Consider the following 14,985-nt stretch of genomic DNA (forward strand, 5'->3'; position numbering starts at 1 on the left):
AGACTTAATGAGGGAGACCAGTGTTCCTGAAATGTGGGGGTCCTGCCCCAAAGGGAATTGCAGGGGGCAGTTCCCAAGGTTTTTTTTGGGGGGGGGGGGGGTGAGGAGGGTTTGCAGTATTACCATCCTTCCTTCTGTCTTCAGAGCTGGGCACCCAGAGAGTGGCAGTTTTTGGCTGGGTGCCCAGCTCTGAAAGCAGCAGCTCAAATTAAGGGTGGCAATACCACACCATGCCATCCTTATTTCTGTAGTGCTGTGAGATGCTGCTCTCCAGCCACCCTGCTCTGACGGTAGTACCTCAACTCCCCCCTAAATAACCTTACAAACTCTGCCCCCCAACTCCTTTTTGGGTCTGGACTCCTAAAATTACAACACTGAAATTTCAGATTTAAATACTTGAAATCATGAAATTTACAACTTTTAAAATCCTATCACCATGTAGCAGATGACAGAACAAGGAGTAATGATCTCAAGTTGTAGGGGGGGAGGTTTAGGTTGGATATTAGGAAAAACTTTCACTAGGAGGGTGGTGAAGCACTGGAATGGGTTACCTAGGGAGGTGATGGAATCTCCTTCCTTAGAGGTTTTTACAGTCAGGCTTGACAAAGCCCTGGCTGGGATGATTTAGTTGGGGATAGGCCCTGCTTTGAGCAGGGGGTTGGACTAGATGACCTCCTGAGGTCCCTTCCAACCCTGATATATTCTGTGAAGTTGAGTAAAATGGACCCTAAGTTGGTAGGGCCTTAAGTATGGTACAGCCATGCTTCCCTGCAGCTTACACTTCATTCTTCAGATGGGCAATGAAATTTGAACATCAGGAACTAATTTAGATTAACAGATTTATCAGCACAAGTATTTAAATGTCACAACCCTGGTAAAACTACCCTCCCTAGATTTCCCCCTCTCCTCTTCTCTCTCCTCCTTCCCCTACCACACACACAGTGTTTTAGGTTCCCACATGTTGAACACATACTTTGTGCTTCCTTAGGTCTCAGTAGGATTCAGCCTTTGGCATGCTTCCTTGATCCAGACTCTGCTACCCCTCTATGAAAGTGAGTCGAGCGCCTTAGGGCCCCAGGGAGCAGTACTGACCCCTTTCTCTCACACCCCAACCTTGTGGGCACTCTGACTTGTTTAGTTCACCTGTTCAGGGACATGTGATAGTCCAAGCACATAACATACTTTGGAAGGGATCCACTCATTTGGCTTTTGGTAGTCCAAGAGATGTACAGATCTAGACAAAACAAAGCACCTGTATACATCTCCCTACCTCAGTTTCCTCACCACTCTTGAGCATTATTTGGGCTTCATTTTAAGTAATCCAAGATTGTCCCTTGCTCATGGCTTCTCCAGAATATGGAGTCTCCTCTCTTGAGTACTTTGCTTTCTGCTCCTGGTCTCTTCACCCTCTAAAATGGCTCCAATCCCCTTTGGCATATGATCTGATGCTTAGTTACCATTCCCTCCCCAGAAGTTCACTTCAAAAATGGACTTGGCTTGGGTGGTGTCCAAAGGGGCTTCTGTGAACTACAGGACCTTGACATTTCAGTCCAGTATGGAAATAAAACAACAAGGAAGACAAGCCCCATGTTCACAATGGCAGCTGCAGTCTGACATATACAGGCATGTCTACCCTGCAATTAAAAATATGGAGCTGGCCTGTGCTAGCTGTAAAGGCTTATGCTAAGGGGCTGATCAACTGAGGTGTAGGTGTCTGGACTTGGGTTGGAGCTTGGGGTCCTGGGCCCTGTAAGGTGGGAGCGTCCTAGAGCTTGGGCTGCAGCCTGAGTCTGAACGTCTGCACCATAATTAAACAGCTCCTAAGCCCACGTCAGTTGGTATGGGCCAGCTGTGGATGTCTGTCCGCAGTGTAGACACTTGCACTACAGTGTTTAATTTGTGCCAGGGCTGAGCCCTGGCCCCTCTGGGCTCAGCAGTTCATAGCCCTGGCACCTCTGGGCTCAGCGGTTCATAGCCCTGGCACCTCTGGGCTTGCCACATTAGTTATGAAAGTGAAAAAATTGCTTCAGCTCCAGTACCTCTTTCATTACAAATTAAGCACTGCCCTACTGTCAGCCTATTCCTAAGCTGTCTGTAGACTGATTCCTGAAATTGTCACATGGCTGGGACACTTGAGCCCTATTCCTGGATCTAGGCATAATGCTGCCTTCTACTGGTGTAATTTAGGATACATCTACGCTGCAGGTGAAGACATGTTTGTAGTATGGGGAGGTCTGTATGTGCTAGCTTTAGCGAGTAAATAGTAGTGTAGACCTCGTAGCACAGACATCAGCATAGGCGAGCAGCTGTAGTACATAGCCAGGGTCCCCAGCACGCTTGAACTCGGGCACCTCGCTTGTGCTGCTACATCTAAAACACTGGCAGGGGAGAGGCCCAGCAAGGGGCTGCAGCTGCATAAGGAGCTTGCCATCTGTTTTGCTGGAGAACTGCCTATAGCTAGTATTGCCTCAGTGTTGGGTTGGGGAATTTGGGAAGGAGATATGGCCAGGATGGCTAAAGATGTGTTGAAACAGTGTCTCTTCCCTATGCTAGGCAGCTCCTCTCAGCAGGGTTCCTGTGGTGCTCAGATTGCAGTTAAACGTTGTTCTCAGCTCTTAGGAGCAGGTTGGTAGGGGAAACACTCTGAATCTGTCCTGTACGTTGATTTCCATCCCCCTGTGGTGTAGTGGTTCCTGTGGGTCTGGGAAGAGTGATTTTCCCCACAGCAAGAGTGAATCTACCTCTGGCCTACCTCAAATCCTTTCTTGTTACTTCCACTTGGGTACAGGTCCCTCTCCAGGTGGGGGTGCCTGACCAGAAGGTCAGTTACTTTGGGCAGGGAACCCCACCACTCTTCTCATTGGATCCTTGAAACAAAATCACAATAACCCTAACTTCAGTTGCATCCTTTTCTGATCGGTGCCTGGGCCTGAACTACAACCAGTCACTTCCCTGGACAAGAGATCTATACAAAGCTCATTCCCCTGTGATCCAAGGAAGCCTCTGTGATGGGTTCCCCCTGGGGTTCCACCTGGGACTGGGGTACCACTGATCCACCAACCTGGGCTTCCTCTCACCCTGTACTGCTGGGACAAGCTGGAGAGCCCTCGAGCCTGCACTTTCACCAGCATAAATACAGGTAGAGGCACACCCAGCTGCAGTTACAAGCAGGCTCTCTGACCATCCTTTGCATGGGAAGGCTACTTCCAGCTCCTCAGGCACAGAAACCCAGAATTAAACCATCTTGTGCTGCTCAGGAAACTGTACAGTATAAGCTCATAAAATTTGCCCCCTCCCTCAAAGGGGAGAGGAATATGCAACAGCCTTTTCCCCCTAGTTATGATTCCCACATACTTCACTCCAACTCTCTGGTTTAGATTAAGCAAAAACAAGTTTATTAACTACAAAAGATAGATTTTAAGTGATTATTTTAAGAGTCCTGCACTTAGGACGGAAGAATCCCATGCACCGCTACAGACTAGGGACTGAATGGCTTGGCAGCAGTTATACAGAAAAGGACCTAGGGGTTAACAGTGGACGAGAAGCTGGATAGGAGTCAATAGTGTGCCCTTGTTGCCAAGAAGGCTAATGGCATTTGGGGCTGTATAAGTAGGAGCATAGCCAGCAGATCAAGGGACATGATTGTTCCCCTCTATTTGACATTGGTGAGGCCTCATCTGGAGTACTGTGTCCAGTTGTGGGCCCCACACTACAAGAAGGATGTGAAGAAATTGGAAAGAGTCCAGCGGAGGGCAACAAAAATGATTAGGGGACTGGAACACGACTTATGAGGAGAGGCTGAGGGACCTGGGATTGTTTAGTCTGCAGAAGAGAAGAATGAGGGGGGATTTGATAGCTGCTTTCAACTACTTGAAAGGGGGTTCCAAAGAGGATGGATCTAGACTGTTCTCAGTGGTAGCAGTGGTTGACAGAACAAGGAGTAATGGTCTCAACTTGTAGTGGGGAGGTTTAGGTTGGATATTAGGAAAAACTTTTTCACTAGGCGGGTGGTGAAACACTGGAATGCGTTACCTAGGGAGGTGGTGGAATCTCCTTCCTTAGAAGTTTTTAAGGTCAGACTTGACAAAGCCCTGGCTGGGATGATTTAGTGGGGGATTGGTCCTGCTTTGAGCGGGGGGCTAGATGACCTCCTGAGGTCCCTTCCAACCCTGATATTCTATGATCTGCATTGATCCCTTCTGACCACAATCACATCCCATATATATATGTCATGGCTACATTTACCAAATCAAACCCATTTTCATTTTAGAAATAAAATTCACATGGGCCTAGGGTTCACCAGAGCCAGCTAATGTGTTAAATATAATGCACCCTCTCTACATCAAGGATTTTAAAATGCGTTCATTAAAATATTTGCTCACATTTTAAAAATGCACCTTTGATATTCAAAGGATGCAAATGTGAAGGGATTTTTCAAATCATGCTAGCTAACTTTTTCTTAAAAAGCACCCTTTCTTCTTCGAGTGCTTGCACATGTCCATTCTGATTTAGGTGTGCAAGCACTCCAAGCACAGCTGTTGGGAGATTTTTCCCCAAGTGGTATCCGTTGGCTTGGTGCTGGTTTATTGGTTTCTACTGTTTTTACATTGTAAATAGTTAGATTTTCATAGTTTAGTAAGTTCAGTAGTTTTAAGTAGTTATAGTATAGGACTGGGACTCCTCTCTGTACTCAGTGAGGCACTCCATCCCTCCCCTGGTACTGGGATATGCCTTGGGCATTGGGGCAACGGTGCTTTTCGTGCGGGAAGCCTATGCATACTAGTGACCCTCACTTGAGTTGTCTCAAGTGATTGGCAGAAGGTCATAGGAAAGAATATATAGACACATAGAAGAATACAGACACACAGAAGAACATAAATTGTTGCACAAAAGTCAACATGGTTTCTGAAAGGGAGATCATGTCTTACTAATCTATTAGAGTTCTCTGAGGGGGTCAACAAACATGTGGACAAGGGGGATCCAGTGGACATAGGGGGATCCTCATCAAAGGCTCTTACGTAAATTAAGTTGTCGTGGGATAAGAAGGAAGATCCTTTCATGGATTAAGAACTGGTTAAAAGACAGGGAACAAAGGGTAGGAATAAATGGTAAATTTTCAGAATGGAGCGGGGTAACTAGTGGTGTTCCCCAAGGGACAGTCCTAGGACCAATCCTATTCAACTTATTCATAAATGATCTGGAGAAAGGGGTAAACAGTGAGGTGGCAAAGTTTGCAGATGATACTAAACTGGTCAAGATAGTTAAGACCAAAGCAGACTGTGAAGAACTTCAAAAAGATCCCACAAAACTAAGTGATTGGGCAACAAAGTGGCAAATGAAATTTAATTTGGATAAATGTAAAGTAATGCACATTGGAAAAAATAACCCCAACTATACATACAATATGATGGGGACTAATTTAGCTACAACTAATCAGGAGAAAGATCTTGGAGTCACTGTGGATAGTTCTCTGAAGACATCCACGCAGTGTGCAGCGGTAGTCAAAAAAGCAAATGGGATGTTAGGAAACATTTAAAAAGGGATAGAGAATAAGACGGAGAATATCTTATTGCCCTTATGGAAATCCATGGTATGCCCACATCTTGAATAGTGCATACAGATGTGGTCCCCTCATCTCAAAAAGATATACTGGCATTAGAAAAGATTCAGAAAAGGGCAACTAAAATGATTAGGGGTTTGGAACGGGTCCCATATGAGGAAAGATTAAAGAGGCTAGGACTTTTCAGCTTGGAAAACAGGAGACTAAGGGTGGGGATATGATAGAGGTCTATAAAATCACGAGTGGTGTGGAGAAAGTGAATAAGGAAAAGTTATTTACTTGTTCCAATAATATAAGAACTAAGGGCCACTAAATGAAATTAATGAGTAGCAGGTTTAAAACAAATAAAAGGAAGTTCTTCATTCAGCGCACAGTCAGCCTGTGGAACTCCTTGCCTGAGGAGGTTGTGAAGACGAGGACTATAATGGTTTAAAAGAGAACTGGATAAATTCATGGAGGTTAAGTCCATAAATGGCTATTAGCCAGGATGGGTAAGAAATGGTGTCCCTAGCCTCTGTTTGTCAGAGGGTGGAGATGGATGGCAGGAGAGAGATCAGTAGATCATTACCTGTTCAGTTCACTCCCTCTGGGGCACCTTGCATTGACCACTGTCAGTAGACAGGATACTGGTCTGGATGGACCTTTGGTCTGAACTAGTATGGCCATTCTTATGTTCTGAATGCTGCAATATCTGTTGAGAATTTAAGCCCCGCACGCAGAAGGACAGAGCGGCAAGGCTAAAAGTCCTACTTATGGAGGCAGCGCTGAGACCTACCTTGGAGCCAAGATTGGACTTGGCACCAAGTACTTCGGCGTCAGTGCAAAGTGCTCTGCCGGTGGCTGAGAGCTCTCGGCACCAGTCCTCACCGGTACCAAAGAAGAAACACCAAGGCCACTGCGAGAAGACTCCCTCACTGGCACTGAAGGGAGACAAGCGAGCAGATAGGGATAGAGCAAGACCCGTGGCGGGCCACTTTCCCTCCCCAGCACCATGGCAACCACTGACAGAGGCATTGTCGCTGGCGCTGCAGACCCCAGTGGCGCTCAGCTAACCAGCTGGTTGGCACCGGACGGACCAGCTTGCAGTGCCTTCAACCCCAGAAGCCTATGTGGCCACCACCAAGGATCTGATGAATTTATCAGTACCAAGTCTGGCTGAGAGACAGGACGCAGCACCAGCAGCGCCACCCAAAGGAACCGAGGCATCAACCACTTTTAAGCCAGTTTCAAGCCCAACCTCCAGGGGGAAGCCCCTCTACATGGCCTCACCAGAGATTTCTCCACGACACCAAACTTCAGCATCGGGAGGATCCATCCCACCATGGTCACCGCAATCCTCCATCTCCACATTGCCATTTTCATCAAGTCTGGACTTGGGATCCAACTATTCAAGATGCCAGCACTGAAGGGAGGCTCCGCGTCAATCCGCACAGATGATTCTGCCACTGGGAGTGCTGGGAGCAGGGATGACCCAAAGCGCCTGGCCCATGGGGCTGTGGGGTACAGCACCCCTACTATGGCCCTTTTGGAACCCATGGGGGCTTCCACCAGGGCAAAGGACCAACTTATAGTGCTCCTACTTGGTGCGCTCGGAGACTGTTGCGGCACCAGGGGTGCACAAGGAAACTCCAGAGCCGACCCCCAGTCCCTGTCCTGATGCCAGCACCAGTGCTGGTGCCCAAGCAGGGGTACTCCCTGGTACTGAGGCCGGTACTGGTACCTAAGTTTGTGTGCCTCGGGAAGAGGCTGGACTGGACGCTATGGCAGCGCACGCCTCTTCCTCATCCCCGAAGGATGAGCTCATGCTCAAGGGGTCCTCCCCGCTGCAGAACGACTTAAGGGCCCACCAAGACTTGTTAAAGTGGGTGGCCTCTAACCTTGGGTTGCAGGCAGAGATAGTCAAGGAACAGGAAGATGGGTTCTTGGACATTCTGTTGGCTGCACCCCTGCGAAGGTGGCCCTGCTCTTATACAATGCCATTTGGGGACCTATTAAAGCCATTTGGTGACTCCTGCCTCCATTCCACCCACAGTAAAGAGAACAGAAAGAAAATACTTTGTGCCTGCAAAAGGCTGTGAGTTCCTGTTCTCTCACCCCCTCTGGGGTTCCTTGTTGTGGTGGCTGCCAACAAAAAGAATCACCAAGGCCAAATGGGGTCTACCCCCAAACCAAAAGAGCCCAGGAAAATAGACCCTCTGGGGAGGAAGGCCTATGCGATGGGGGGGTCTCCAGTTGAGCATAGCGAACCAGCGGGCTATGATCATAACATGTGGGAAGCAATGAACAGATTCAAAGACAGACTTCCCCAGGACAGCCCACAGGAGTACCCCACCCTCATGGATGAAGGCACGACAGTGGGCAGAGCTTCCTTGCTGGCAGCCCTTGATGCTGCGGACTTGGCGGCCAGATCTATGGCCACTTCTGTGACCATGCATAGGAGCTCATGGTTGCAGGCAGCTGGGTTCCCTCATTTGAGGGTCCTTCGCTCTTTTCAGAGCAAACAGATGCCAGGCTCCACAGGTTTAAAGACACCAGGGCAACACTGAAGTCACTGGGCTTACAGTCACAGTCTCAGCGTGGAAGGCAATATAGGCCACAGCAGTATGGCTGTTTCTACTGCCACCAGAACTGATTTGACCACAGGAGACACAGGAACAAGGGCTCTGGGTGCAGGCCACTTCTGCCTTCCTCCTCCTCCTCTGCTGGACATTCCCCATCGGCCCTGCACCACTCGGGTGCCCTGAAAACCCATTTTGATGGGTTTATCGAGGACAGTATACCAATTCCTCACAATCTGGATTCAGTTATTCCTTTTTTTTCCAACCATCTCTCCCATTTCTTCGAGGCCTGGAAACGGGTCACTTCCAACCACTGGGTTCTGGTTATACCCTCCAGTTTATTTCAACCCCACCTTCCCATCCACTTTCCTCATCCCTCTTCAGGGACCCTTCTCACAAGCTTCTACTAGAGCAAGAAGTTCAGTCCCTCCTCAGCATGGGAGCGGTGGAGGAGGTGCCAATTCATCTAAGGGCTTTACTCCTGTTATTTTTTGATTCCCAAAGCCAAGGGAGGTCTCAGACCCATCTTAGACCTGCATCGACTCAACCGATATCTCAAGAGGTTGAAGTTTCACGTGGTCTCCTTGGGATCGATCATCCCATCATTGGATCCAGGAGATTGGTATGCTACCCTCCACTTAAAAGACTCAGCCTTCCACATATCAATCTGGAGGGTGGTGAAGCACTGGAATGGGTTACCTAGGGAGGAGGTGGAATCTCCATCCTTAGAGGTTTTTAAGGCCTGGCTTGACAAAGCCCTGGCTGGGATGATTTAGCTGGGGTTGGTCCTACTTTGAGCTGGGGATTGGACTAGGTGACCTCCTGAGGTCCCTTCCAACCCTAATCTATTGATTCCTCCCCACAGAGGAACATGGGGGGAGCAAGTGGTGACCTGCACCCCCTCGGGGATTGAGGAGCAATACTGAGCGCTCTGTGCATTCAGATCGCTGTTCCCACCTGAGCTGTGAGATAAGCATTAGGAGCTGCTGCTCTCTTCTCTCCCCTTATGCAGCCCAGGTGGGGAAAGTGACCTGGATGAAAAGAGCCCTGGTGTTGCTCCTCGCTCTCCCCCCCACTAACATCCCCCTAGGGGTCCATGAGGAGGAGCAGCATTTGAGGGGGAAGCAAGCAGCAATGCCAGCTGCTCCATGCATCCAGGTCAGTTTCCCCATGTGGGTGCAGAAGGGTGGTGGAGGGGTTAGTGGTGTAGGAGGGGGGGCAGAGGTTAGGGGTACAGGGATTGGGGGGCAGGGATTAGGGGCAAAGGGGGAACAGTGCAGGGGTTAGGGTTGTAGGATTGGCCAGGGTGCAGAAAGGCTGGAGGGACCAGGGAGAATGGTGGGGTGTGCCCTGCCCACAGGGGCTAGGAGCACTTGTTTTCCCTAAGGCCAGTACTGGGCGGGGGAGAGGGGCTCAGGCCACATCCACGTGGTGCGGGTCAGTGAGAGAGACTTGGGCCAGGTCCATGCGTGGGGAGGGGCAAGGGGGCTAGCAAGAGGGGTTTGGGTGAGCAGCTCAGCCAGCTCCATGTGGAAGGAATATACTCACCCTACTGCTGCCAGGCTCTGACTTCTGGGCTGGCCAGTAGTCAGGGCCTCAGAAGGAAGAGGAGAAGCAGGGCAGCGAGGCCCCAGGAGGCGGGGGGGGGGAGAGAAGGAGCCTGGGTGGAGGTGGGGAGGACAGGGAGCGGAGTTCTGGCGATTGGATCTAGACTGTTCTCAGAGGTAGCTGATGACAGAACAAGGAGTAATGGTCTCAAGTTGCAGTGGGGGAGGTTTAGGTTGGATATTAGAAAAAACTATTTCACTAGGAGGGTGGTGAAACACTGGAATGCGTTACCTAGGGAGGTGGTGGAATCTCCTTCCTTAAATATTTTTAAGGTCAGGCTTGACAAATCCCTGGCTGGGATGATTTAGTTGGGGATTGGTCCTGCTTTGAGCAGGGGGTTGGATTAGATGACCTCCTGAGGTCCCTTCCAACCCTGAGATTCTATGATTCTGCTGGGGCCGCCAAATTGGCTGGGGCCTCTGGGCACAGGCCCCATTGGCCTGGGCGGTAAGTCACCACTGAGAGGAAGCTACAGGGGAGGTCTCCGGGCAGGAAGGCCTGGGAGAGACCCTGATCAAACAAGGCAGAGACTGGGAAACAGAGAGTAAGTAAAGAGGCCCGGGGAAACTGCAATATGGGTAAAGGAGCTGAGCTAGCTGTGCAGTAAGGGGCCCTGGGCTGGAACACAGAGTATATGGTGGGGCTGGGTTCCCATACTGGCTGCAAGGAGGGGTGTAGAAGCCCTCCACAACAATTGTTGAGCCCAGCAAGGGGACAGCAGGCTGAAATGGAGACTGGAGGAGGAAGAGCCCCAGAGCAGGTGGAAGTATTTTTGTTTCTGTTAAGAACAGTTTTGGACTTCTGGTTAGACCGGGGTGCCCAACCTTTGGCTCACAGGTCATACACGGTCTGCTTCAACACAATATGCTAACAGGTGATTCATTAGTATTTTCTCATCATGTTTACCTCATTTTAGTTTAGTTATGTGTTCTTTACTTCCCCCCCTGTTTTCTATAATTCTGGTACACGTTTTATGCACTGTACATAGAAACAACTTATCTAAGTACATACGAAACAGAATCAGACAGGCCCACACAAGGCTGTGCTTAGATTTATTTGGCCCTCCTGTGTAATAAGGTTGGGCACCACTGGTTTAGACAACTGCCGTCCCCAGAAGTGGTGGACGAAAGACTGAGTCACTGGATGAGTTACCAGGCAGAGAAACCACCAGTGCGCAGATGTGACCATTGGCAAGGGGCACTAGTCCAGTGTGAGAGCTGCAATGCCATGTCTGGTCACAAGGAGCACCTAGTGGTTTGGACTTAATTACATGTACATTAGAGGGCTATTTCTGTCACTGCAAACATTTTCAAAATGATTTTTTTCTTGCAATAAACACATGTGGCACCATGTTCTGGATATTGGTCTTCTCCATGGATTCTCCCACCACACAGGCATTGCTTGCTCTTCTTTGCAGACAGCTGCTCCAGTTCTTGTTTTAGTCTTCCTTTTGCCTTTTGGGGGGGGAAGGGGGGAGGGGGGTGTGAGGGAGGAAGTGGAGTTTATCTTCCCCTATATCTGATTTTTTCAATATTGTCGCTGTCCCTTTGCTTATTCTCTGCTCTTGCAGATATCAACAGCATGGTTATGTTCCACTTCTGATTGCCACAGCATATGTTCTCTGGCTTCATTGTCTTTGGTGCCCAAAAGTATTTGATTTCTAATAAGTTTGTTGGCAAGTGTACCAAATTGGTCTGATGAGGAGGCTAACGGGCACAGCCTGATTGCAAGTTTGGTTTATAGTTTGTTTCAGTTTTTTATCAGATGTATTGAAAATAGACTTTTCATATATTATTTTTCCTTTTCAGCACAAAATATTTTTCTAAATCATCTAAGATTTGAGGTTCATCTTGCCTTTCCTCCTCTGCTGACAAATTAGGAGCAATCCTTACCCACTGCTCTGTTCAGTGGAGCTTGGTTTGCCATATTTTCTTTGTCCAATCTTGTAGCCACTTCAGGCCCTGAAGGAGCTCTGTGCCTTTGCATCACAACAGGGATTGGGATGTTGCTCACAGACATTGCTGAAGTGACTTGATCACAAATCACTGACGTGACCTGGACTTCTTGCATGAGGAAACAGCAATCACATGGCAAATAACTAGAAGGATCAGGCCCTTGAGTGCTGCGGAAAATTACTGTAATGTAAAAACAGCAAGAAGTCACTATGAGTATGCAGTTTTAGCAATTGGTCACTGCACACTGAAGGCCCATGAGCACTTTACAGAGTAACAAAATATTTAAAATTATAAAGTCTTCAAATGATATGTTTTATTTTGAATGTTGATCTCTTCCATTTATTTAATTTTCATCTGTTCCAAAGTAAGAAGGAACCATTGTGATCATCTAGTCTGACCTCCTGTATAGCACAGGCCAGAGACCTGCCCCACGATAATTCCTAGAGCAGATCTGTTACACAAACGTCCAATCTTGACTTAAAGATTGTCAGTGATGCAGAATCCACCACGACCGTTGCTAAGTTGTTTCAATGGTTAATCATTCTCACTGTGAAAAATTGTATGCCTTATTTCCAGACTGAATTTGCCTAGCTTCAATTTCCAGTCACTGAATCATGTTACCCCTTTCTCTGGTGGACTGAGGAGCCCATTACTAAGTATTTGTTCCCAATGTACATACTTAGACTGTAATCAAGTCAACCCTTTGTTAATGTAAATAGAGTCAAGGAGCTCAATCTATCACTATAAGGCAGGTTTTCTAATCTTTTAATCTTTTTTGTGTCTCTTCTCTGAACCATCTGTTTATCAACATGCTTCTTGAATTGTGAACATGAGAACTGAACGTGGTGTTCAAGCAGCAGTTGCACTAGTACCAAATACGGAGCTAAAATAATCTCTCTGCTCTTTCTCAAGATTCCCATATTTATTCATCTGAGCACTGTAATAGCCCCGCTGGCCACAGCATCACATTTTGAGTTCAAGTGATTATTCACCAAAACCCCCAAATTGTTTTCAGAGTCACTGTTTCCCAGGATCGAGCCCCCCATCCTGTAAGTGTGGCCGACGTTCTTTGTTCCTAGATGGATACATTTACATTTAGCCATAATAAAACACATATTGTTAGCTTGTGCCCAGTTACCAAGTGATCCTCTTCACTCTGAATCAGTGACCTGTCATCTTCATTATTTACCACTCTTCATGTGCAAATTTTATTAGTGAGGATTTAATGCTTTTTTCCAGGTCATTGAAAGAGATGTTAAATAGCATAGGGCCAAGAACCAATCCCTGAAGGAACCCGTTGGCAACACACCCACTCAGTGACAATTCCTCATTTACAATTACATTTAGAGACATATCAGTTAGCCATCTTTTAATTCATGTAGTGTGTGCCATGTGTGACAGGTTCCTCCCAGGGTGCCACCTGGAATTGGGGTACCACTGAGCCCTCTGACTCACCAGCCTGGGCTCCCTCTCACACTGTGCTGCTGTGACAAGCTGCAGACCTGCTTCCGGTCCTATACCTCCACCAGCATTCACACACCCAGCTGCAGTTACATGCAGGGTCCCTGACCAGCCACTGCATGAACCAACAATAGAGAGGCTACAGCCAAAATAACTCCAAGCTCCCCAGGCACACACCCCCCTTCTGGAGTGTTTTACCATCTTGCGCTGCACAAGGAACTGTACAGCGTAAGCTCATAAGAGTTTGCCCCTCCCTCAATGTGGAGAGGAAATACAACAGCCCTTACCCGTTGGGCTAAGATTCCCAAGCACGTCACTCCAAACGTACTGATTTAGATTAAAACATAAAACAAACTTATTAACTATAAAAGGATAGATTTTAAGTGATACCAAACAGATCAAAGAATCATAGAAGGTTAGGGTTGGAAGGGACCTCAGGAGGTCATCTAGTCCAACCCCCTGCTTGAAGCAGGACCAATCCCCAATTTTTGTCCCAGATCCCTAAATGGCCCCCTCCAGGATTGAACTCACAACCCTGGGTTTAGCAGGCCAATGCTCAAACCACTGAGCTATCCCTCCCCCCAGAATTACCTAATAAATAAACAAAAACACAAACTAAGCTTAACATACTAGAAGGATAGGATTTGAATTAATCTCTCACCATGACTGATGACACAACCAGGCTTGCAGATTCTTAAGGCACAAGCTGCACTTGCTTTCAGCTTGGGAGCCCCACTCCCGTTCCAAGTCCCTTTTCCTTAGGAGCTTCTCTTAGGTGTTCAGTTGTGGGGGAATGAAGAACAACTGATGATGTCACTCCCTGCCTTTATAGAGCTTTAGCATATGGCAGGAGCCCTTTGTCCCAGACTCAGTTTGTGTCACGTGGCCTGGTCACATGCCCTTGCAGAACTTGCTGAGTCATAGCAGCCATTACTTACAGGCTGTCTGGAGCCTTCTCAGGGAGGCTCACCCAGTGGGGGAGAAGCTTCTCCTAAGGCCTTTTGTTCTACCTAATGGCCCATTACCCTAATAGGCCCTTCACAGCCAGCTATCTAGACTGGAAGCATTTTGCCTAGTGGGTATCACCCAGGTGTGAATAATGTGAAATATAGATGCATAGTCAATATTCATAACTTCAGATAAAGAATTATACATGCATACAAATAGAATAATCATATTCAGCAAATCATAACTTTTCCAATGACACCTCACATGCCCCATCTTGCATTATAATTATGCCATAATCATATCATAATATCACTGAAGAATATGGGATGCAGTGTCACACCATGTTAATTTTATATCGTTATAGTATTTTAATCAAAATGTCATATTATACCAAGTCAAACACATTGCTTTGGAGCCTGGGGCGGAGCAGGGGGTTGAGCACCCCTGGGACCTGGAGGAAGCCAGTGCCTGTGCACATTACAGAAGCCTCAATATGTTGCATCAACACGATTACGTTTAGTAGCCAAAGTTGTAATCTCATCAAAAAAAGATATGACGTTAGTTTGACAAGATCTGTTTGTCATAAATCCATGTTGATTTGCATTAATTGTATTACCCTCCTTTAATTTATTATTAATCAAGTCCTGTATCAACTGCTCCGTTATCTTTTCCATGATCAATGTTAGTCTGACAGGCCTGTAAATATCCAGGTCATCCCATTTACCCTTTTTAAATTGGCATAGATCATGTGTGACAGGTGCCATAGATGGACACATATCAAGTGTATCCCAGACACATCAGAAAATCCACATTTGAGACAAAGTAGTTTGAAATCTTTCTGCACTCCATGCATTCAGAAGCATTGATTTTGATTTATTTCAGTAACATATTGAAC

The sequence above is a fragment of the Eretmochelys imbricata genome, chromosome 21 (assembly GCF_965152235.1).
Source record: "Eretmochelys imbricata isolate rEreImb1 chromosome 21, rEreImb1.hap1, whole genome shotgun sequence".
NCBI lineage: Eukaryota > Metazoa > Chordata > Testudines > Cheloniidae > Eretmochelys > Eretmochelys imbricata.